Here is a 9,173-nt window from a genome sequence, read left to right on the forward strand (position 1 = left end):
GAGAGTCCAACCAGATTCTAGCTCTGTCTCTTACAGCAAAAGGGAAAAGCATGAGCCTGTAGACTTCAGGATTTACTTCATTAGTCTTAACAGTATCATATATCTGCAAGAATTCAGTTAAGAACTGAAAAGGATCTTCAGATGGAAGTCCATGAAACTTGCAGTTCTGCTGCATCAGAGAAACTAATTGAGGTTTCAGCTCAAAATTGTTTGCTCCAATGGCAGGAATGGAGATGCTTCTTCCATGTAAATTGGAATTAGGTGCAGTAAAGTCACCAAGCATCCTCCTTGCATTATTATTATTTTCGGCTGCCATCTCCTCTTCCTGTTCAAAAATTTCTGAAAGGTGCTTGCTAGATTGTTGTAATTTAGCTTCTCTTAGTTTCCTCCTCAGAGTCCTTTCAGGTTCTGGATCTGCTTCAACAAGAATATTTTTGTCCTTGCTCCTGCTCATATGAAAAAGGAAGGAACAGGAAAATAATAATAAGGATCCTTTTTACCACAGTATAGAGGTCCCTGTGTGAGTAGAAGAAAAGAAGAAGAAAATAATGTAATGTAAGGAAAGAAACACAAGGGTGAGGAGAGCAGAGATGTGAGATGAAGAGAAGTGTTAGTAGATGAATAAATAAATAGAAGGAGATGAGAGAGAAAGAGAATTTTCGAAAATTATTTTTGAAAAATGGTTAGTGATTTTCGAAAATTAAAAGAAGAAATAAATTAAAATTGAATTTTGAAACAATTAGTTAATTAAAAAGAATTTTTGAAAAAGAGGGAGATATTTTCGAAAATTAGAGAGAGAGGGTTAGTTAGGTAGTTTTGAAAAAGATAAGAAACAAACAAAAAGTTAGTTAGTTAGTTGACACAAATTTGAAAATCAATTTTGAAAAGATAAGAAGATAAGAAGTTAGAAAAGATATTTTAAAATCAAATTTTTGAAAAAGATATGATTTTGAAAAAGATAAGATAAAAAGATATTTTTGAAAAGATATGATTGAAATTAGTTTTGAAAAAGATTTGATTTTTAAAATCACAATTAATGACTTGATTCACAAGAAATCACAAGATATGATTCTAGAACTTAAAGTTTGAATCTTTCTTAACAAGTAAGTAACAAACTTGAAATTTTTGAATCAAAACATTAATTGTTGATGATATTTTCGAAAATTATGAGATAAAATTAAGAAAAATATTTTTGAAAAATATTTTTAAAATTTTCAAAAATAAATAAGAAAAATGAAAAAGATTTGATTTTTGAAAAAGATTTTGGAAAAGATAAGATTTTTAAATTGAAAATTTGATTTGACTCATAAGAAACAATTGAATTTTTAAAAATTTTTAAAAAAGTCAATCCAAATTTTCGAAATTTATGAGAGAAAAAAGGAAAGATATTTTTTTTATTTTTGAATTTTTAATGATGAAAGAGATAAACATGAAAAAGACTCAATGCATGAAAATTTTTAGATCAAAATGATGAATGCATGCAAGAATGCTATGAATGTCAAGATGAACACCAAGAACACTTTGAAGATCAAGATGAACACCAAGAACTTATTTTTGAAAATTTTTATATGCAAAGAAAACATGCAAGACACCAAACTTAGAAATCTTTCATGTTCAGACACTATGAATGCAAAAATGCACATGAAAAACAAGAAAAGACACAAAACAATAAAATATGAAGATCAATCAAGAAGGTTTATCAAGAACAACTTGAAGATCATGATGAATGCAATGCATGAATGCAATTTTCGAAAAATGCAAGATGAGTATGCAATTGACACCAAACTTGAAATTGAATCAAGACTCAAACAACAAACACAAAATATTTTTGATTTTTTTATGATTTTGTGAATTTTTTGTATCTTTATTTTATATTTTTCGAAAATTAGTGTGAAAAAGAAAAATAAGGATTCCAAAATTTTTAATATGAATTCCAGGAATCTTGCACTCTTATTCTAAAGCTCCAATCTGAGGGTTAGACATGGCTTAATAGCCAGCCAAGCTTTAGTATGCTATTACATGCATTGAAGTGATTAGTTGAATCCTCAGTCCAAAGGAATTTGGACATGGCTTTACAGCCAGCCAGGATTCTACATGCTTCCTGAAACTCTAGAATTCATTCTTAAAAATTCTGAAGAAAAATATATTCTTGAAAACAAAGGGAAAAATTTTGAAAGATTTTTGAAAATTTTTTTTTGAAAACTTTTTGAAAATAAAATAAGCAGAAAATTACCCAATCTGAGCAACACGATGAACCGTCAGTTGTCCAAACTCGAACAATCCCCGGCAACGGCGCCGAAAACTTGGTGCACGAAATTGTGATCTTAGGCAACGGCGCCAAAAACTCTGTACGCACGTCTTAATAAATCGTTTTTCATTCACAACTTCGATACAACTAACCAGCAAGTGCACTGTGTCGTCCAAGTAATAAAACCTTACGTGAGTAAGGGTCGATCCCACGGAGATTGTTGGTATGAAGCAAGCTATCGTCATCTTGTAAATCTCAGTCAGGCGGATAATAATTGATTATGGAGTTTTCGAAAATAAATAATAAATAGACAGAAAATAAAGATATAAATACTTATGTATATCATTGGTGAGAATTTCAGATAAGTGTATGGAGATGCGTTCGTTCCTCTGAACTTCTGCTTTCCTGCTGTCTTCATCCAATCAATCTTACTCCTTTCCATGGCTGGCTTTATGTAAGGACATCACCATTGTCAATGGCTACTTTTCGTCCTCTCTGTGAAAATGGTCCGATGCGCTGTCACTGCATGGCTAATCATCTGGAGGCATCACCGTGGTCAATGGCTGCATCCCATCCTCTTGTGAAAATGGTTCAAATGCTCTGTCATGGCACCGCTAATCATCTGAGGTTCTCGATCATACTGGAATAGGATTCACCCTCCTTTTGCGTCTGTCACTACGCCCAGCACTCGCGAGTTTGCAGTTCGTCACAGTCATTCAATCCCAGAATCCTACTCGGAATACCACAGACAAGGTTTAGACTTTTCGGATTCTCATGAATGCCGCCATCAATCTAGCTTATACCACGAAGATTTTGATTAAGAGATCCAAGAGATAATCATCCAATGTAAGGTGGAATGGAAGTGGTTGTCAGGCACGCGTTCGGGGGGGAATGATGATGATTGTCACATTCATCACATTCATGTTGAAGTGCGAATGAATATCTTAGAAGTGGAATAAGTTGAATTGAATAGAAAAATAGTAATACTTTGCATTAATTCATGAGGAACAGCAGAGCTCCATACCTTAATCTATGGAGTGTAGAAACTCTACCGTTAAAAATATATAAGTGAAAGGTTCAGGCATGGCCGAATGGCCAGCCTCCATGATCTAAGAACTAGACGTCCCAAGATGTCTAATGCAATAGTAAAAAGTCCTCTTTATACTAAACTAGTTACTAGGGTTTACAGAAGTAAGTAATTGATGCATAAATCCACTTCCGGGGCCCACTTGGTGTGTGCTTGGGCTGAGCTTGAATGTTACACGTGCAGAGGCTCTTTCTGGAGTTGAACACCAGGTTGTAACGTGTTTCTGGCGTTCAACTCTGGTTCGTAACGTGTTTCTGGCGTTTAACTCTAGACTGCCGCGTAGAACTGGCGTTCAACGCCCTTTTACGTCGTCTAAACTCGGCCAAAGTATAAACTATTATATATTGCTGGAAAGCCCTGGATGTCTACTTTCCAACGCAATTGGAAGCGCGCCATTTTGAGTTTTGTAACTCCAGAAAATCCACTTTGAGTGTAGGGAGGTCAGAATCCAACAGCATCAGCAGTCCTTCTTCAACCTCTGAATCTGATTTTTGCTCAAGTCCCTCAATTTCAGCCAGAAAATACCTGAAATCACAGAAAAATACACAAACTCATAGTGAAGTCCAGAAATGTGAATTTAACATAAAAAATAATAAAAACATCCCTAAAAGTAACTAGATTCTACTAAAAATATACTAAAAATAATGCCAAAAAGCATATAAATTATCCGCTCATCAGGTGCCAGACTGGGCGTTTAACGCCCATTCTGCTGCCCTAACTGGCATTTAAACGCCAGTAGCCTTCTCCTCCGGGGTGTGCTATTTTTCATTCTGTTTTTTAATTTATTTTTGCTTTTTCCATTATTTTTGTGACTTCCCATGAATATCAACCTATAGAAAACATAAAATAACAATGGAAAAAAGAAATTTAACATAGATAAGTAAAAATTGGGTTGCCTCCCAACAAGCACTTCTTTAATGTCAATAGCTTGACAGTGGGCTCTTATGGAGCCTCACAGATACTCAGAGCATGGCCTCCCAACACCAAACTTAGAGTTTGAATGTGGGGGCTCTGTTTGACTCTGCATTGAGAGAAGCTTTTCATGCTTCTTCTCCATGATTACAGAGGGAGATCCTTGAGATTTAAATACAAGGGAGTCCTCATTCACTTGAAGGACCAATTCTCCTCTGTCAACATCAATCACAGCTTTTGCTGTGGCTAGGAAGGGTTTGCCAAGGATGATGGATTCATCCATACACTTCCCAGTCTCTAGGATTATGAAATCAGCAGGGATGTAATGGTCTTCAACCTTTACCAAGACATCCTCTACAAGTCCATAAGCTTGTTTCCTTGAATTATATGCCATCTCTAATGAGATTCTTGCAGCTTGAACCTCAAAAATTCCTATTTTCTCCATTACAGAGAGAGGCATGAGGTTTATGCTTGACCCTAGGTCACACAGAGCCTTTTCAAAGGTCATGGTGCCTATGGTACAAGGTATTGAGAACTTTCCAGTATCTTGTCTCTTTAGAGGTAATTTCTGCCTAGTCAAGTCATCCAGTTCTTTAATGAGGAATGGGGGTTCATCTTCCCAAGTCTTATTACCAAATAACTTGGCATTTAGCTTCATGATTGCTCCAAGGTACTTAGCAACTTATTCTTCAGTAATATCTTCATCCTCTTCAGAGGAAGAATACTCATCAGAGCTCATGAATGGTAGAAGTAAATTCAATGGAATCTCAATGGTCTCTATATGAGCCTCAGATTCCCATGGTTCCTCATTAGGGAACTCCATGGAGGCCAGTGGACGTCCATTGAGGTCTTCCTCAGTGAAGATCACTGCCTCTTCCTCCTTTCTAGGTTCGGACGTGTGGGTTATGGTGATGGCCTTGCACTCTCCTTTTGGATTCTCTTCTGTATTGCTTGGAAGAGTACTGGGAGGGAGTTCAGTAACTTTCTTGCTCATCTGACCCACTTGTGCCTCCAAATTTCTAATAGAGGACCTTGTTTTAGTCATGAAACTTTGAGTGGTTTTGATTAGATCAGAGACAATGGTTGCTAAGTTAGAATGGCTCTTAGAATTCTCTGTCTGTTGCTGAGAAGATGATGGAAAAGGCTTGCTATTGCTAAACCTATTTCTTCCACCATTATTTTTGTTGAAACCTTGTTGAGGCCTCTATTGGTCCTTCCATGAGAGGTTTGGATGGTTTCTCCATGAAGGATTATAGGTGTTTTCATAGGGTTTTCCCATGTAATTCACCTCTTCCATTGCTGGGTTCTCAGGATCATAAGCTTCTTCTTCAGAGGAAGCCTCCTTAGTACTGCCTGGTGCTGCTTGCATTCCAGACAGACTCTGAGAAATCATATTGACTTGCTGAGTCAATATTTTGTTCTGAGCCAGTATGGCATTCAAAGTATCAATCTCAAGAACTCCTTTCTTCTGATTTGTCCCATTATTCACAGGATTCTTTTCAGAGGTGTACATGAATTGGTTATTTGCAACCATTTCAATGAGTTCTTGAGCTTCTTCAGGCGTCTTCTTCAGATGAAGAGATCCTCCAGCAGAGCTGTCCAATGACATCTTGGACAGTTCAGATAGACCATCATAGAAGATACCTATGATGCTCCATTCTGAAAGCATGTCAGAAGGACACCTTCTGATCAATTGCTTGTATCTTTCCCAAGCTTCATAGAGGGATTCACCTTCCTTCTGTCTGAAGGTTTGGACTTCCACTCTAAGCTTGCTCAATTTTTGAGGTGGAAAGAACTTTGCCAAGAAGGCATTAACTAGCTTTTCCCAAGAGTTTAGGCTTTCTTTAGGTTATGAATCCAACCATGTTCTAGCTCTGTCTCTTACAGCAAAGGGAAAAAGCATAAGTCTATAGACCTCGGGATCAACCCCATTGGTCTTGACAGTGTCACAGATTTGCAAGAATTCAGCTAAGAACTGATAAGGATCTTCCAATGGAAGTCCATGAAACTTACAATTTTGTTGCATCAGAGAAACTAATTGAGGCTTAAGCTCAATGTTGTTTGCTCCAATGGAAGGGATTGAGATGCTTCTCCCATAAAAGTCGGGAGTAGGTGCAGTAAAGTCACCAAGCACCTTCCTTGCATTGTTGGCATTGTTGTTATTTTCGGCTGCCATGTCTTCTTCTTGTTTGAAAAGTTCTGTTAGGTCCTCTATAGAGAGTTGTACTTTGGCTTCTCTTAGCTTTCTCTTTAAGGTCCTTTCAGGTTCAGGATCAGCTTCAACAAGAATGCCTTTGTTCTTGCTCCTGCTCATATGAGAAGAGAGGAGAAGAAAATATGGAATCCTCTATGTCACAGTATAGAGATTCCTTAAGGTGTCAGAGGAAAAGAAGAATAGAAGGAGGAGGTAGAGAAGAGAGAATTCGAACTTATCAAGGGAGATAGAGTTCGAATTGCATATTGAGGAGGAGTGTTAGTCCTTAAAAGAAGAGGAGAAGAATTTTTGAAATTAAAGTAAAAGATTTTGAAATAATTAAAAGAAATTTTGAAGATTTGGTAATTGATTTTCGAAAACTAAGATTGGAAAAGAAATTAAGTGATTTTTGAAAAAGATTTTGAAATTAGAAATAAAAAAGATATGATTGAAACTTAATTTTGAAAAAAGATGTGATTGAAAAGATATGATTGAGAAAATATGATTGAGAATCAAATTTAAAAGAGAAAGTTTTAAAATTAAAGTTGATTATTTGACCAACAAGAAATTAGAAGATATGATCCTATAATTAAAACTTTTGATCCTTTCTTAATAGGCAAGTAATAACTTGAAAATTTTGAATTAAATTATTAATTGTAGCAAGGATTTTTGAAAATAATAATAAATAAAAAAATGGAAAGAAATTGATTTTGAAAAATTATGAATATTTGAAAAAGATTTGAATTAAAAACAAAATCTTCCCTCTAGTGTCCTCCTAGCGTTAAACACCCAGAATGGCATCCATTCTGGCGTTTAACGCCCAAAATGCTACCTCTTTGTGCGTTTAACGCCCAGCCAGGTACCCTGGCTGGCGTTTAAATGCCAGTTTTCCTTCTTCACTGGGCGTTTTGAACGCCCAGCTTTTTCTGTGTAATTCCTCTGCTGAATGTTCTGAATCTTCAATTCTCTATGTTATTGACTTGAAAAGACACAATTTTAAAATTTTTTGAATTTTTTTTTATGATGAGACACAATAATAAAAAGGATGCAACTAAGATTAAATAAACAATGCATGCAAGACACCAAACTTAGAAGTTTGTATATTAAGGGCCATAACAAATTGAAAATGCATATGAAAAACAACAAAAGATACAAAATAAGAGAAATTAAAGATCAGAGCTATGGAATCATCAAGAACAACTTGAAGATCAATGAAGAACATAATGCATGTAATTTTCAAAAAAATGCAAGAAGAATAAAGACATGCAATTGACACCAAACATAAAAATTGATACTAGACTCAAACAAGAAACATAAAATATTTTTTGATTTTTATGGTTTTATAAATTTTTTGTGATTTTTCGAAAATTGAGTGGAAAAGAAAATAAAGGGATTCAAAACTTTTAATAAGAATTCCAGGAGTCATTGCAATGTAAGTCTAAGACTCCGGTCCAAGAATTAGACATGGCTTACTAGCCAGCCAAGCTTTCAGTGAAAGCTTCATTCCAAAACACTAGACATGGCCAATGGCCAGCCAAGCTTTAGCAGATCATTGCTTTCAACAGCAAGATTGATAGAAATCATCAAGCTCTTGTGATGATAAGTTGAAACCTCGGTCCAATAAGATTAGACATGGCTTCACAACCAGCCAGACTTCAACAAATCATCATGAAGCTCTAGAATTCATTCTTAAAAACTCTAAAGAACAAAATAGAAAAACTTTTTTTTTTGTATTTTAAAAAAAAATTTTTGAAAATAAAAAGTAAAATTACCTAATCTAAGCAACAAGATGAACCGTCAGTTGTCCAAACTCGAACAATCCCCGGCAACGGCCCCAAAAACCTGGTGCACGAAATTGCGATCATCAATGGCGCCAACATCTTGGTACGCACAATTGTAATCTCAACTCTTTATCACAACTCCGCACAACTAACCAGCAAGTGCACTGGGTCGTCCAAGTAATAAACCTTACGTGAGTAAGGGTCGATCCCACGGAGATTGTCGGGTTGAAGCAAGCTATGGTCATCTTGTAAATCTCAGTCAGGCGGATTCAAATGGTTATGGAGGATTGATAATTAAAAGATGAATAAAACATAAAATAGGATAGAGATACTTATGTAATTCATTGGTGAGAATTTCAGAGAAGCGTATGAAGATGCTTTGTTCCTCCTCTCAGTGAAAATGTTCCAAATGCGCTGTCACCGCACGACTAATCATCTGTCGGTTCTCAATCATGTTGGAATAGGATCCATTGATCCTTTTGCGTCTGTCACTACGCCCAACAATCGCGAGTTTGAAGCTCGTCACAGTCATCCCTTTCCAGATCCTACTCGGAATACCACAGACAAGGTTTAGACTTTTCGGATCTCAGGAATGGCCGCCAATAATTCTAGCTTATACCACGAAGGTTCTAATTTGAGATTAGAAACCCAAGAGATACACATTCAAGCTTGTTTGCATGTAGAACGGAAGTGGTTGTCAGGCACGCCTTCATAGGTTAGAATGGTGATGAGTGTCACAAAATCATCACATTCATCATGTTCTTGAGTGTGAATGAATATCTTGGAGAAGAAATAGACTTGAGTTGAATAGAAAAACAATAGTACTTTGCATTAATTCATGAGGAACAGCAGAGCTCCACACCTTAATCTATGGTGTGTAGAAACTCCACCGTTGAAAATACATAAGAACAAAAGTTCTAGGCATGGCCGTGAGGCCAGCCTCCCAAAACG

The 9,173-nt window shown here is 36.1% G+C and overlaps 1 non-coding gene across 1 annotated transcript; it reads left to right on the forward strand.

The window, feature by feature from the left end:
- The first annotated feature begins 5,910 nt into the window (after nucleotides 1-5,910).
- Nucleotides 5,911-6,018, forward strand: LOC112752990 (small nucleolar RNA R71). The gene has a single exon (XR_003177394.1). It is a non-coding gene; the product is annotated as a small nucleolar RNA R71 (small nucleolar RNA).
- The last annotated feature ends 3,155 nt before the right edge of the window (nucleotides 6,019-9,173 follow it).

The sequence above is a fragment of the Arachis hypogaea genome, chromosome 15, assembly GCF_003086295.3.
Source record: "Arachis hypogaea cultivar Tifrunner chromosome 15, arahy.Tifrunner.gnm2.J5K5, whole genome shotgun sequence".
Classification (NCBI taxonomy): Eukaryota; Viridiplantae; Streptophyta; class Magnoliopsida; order Fabales; family Fabaceae; genus Arachis; species Arachis hypogaea.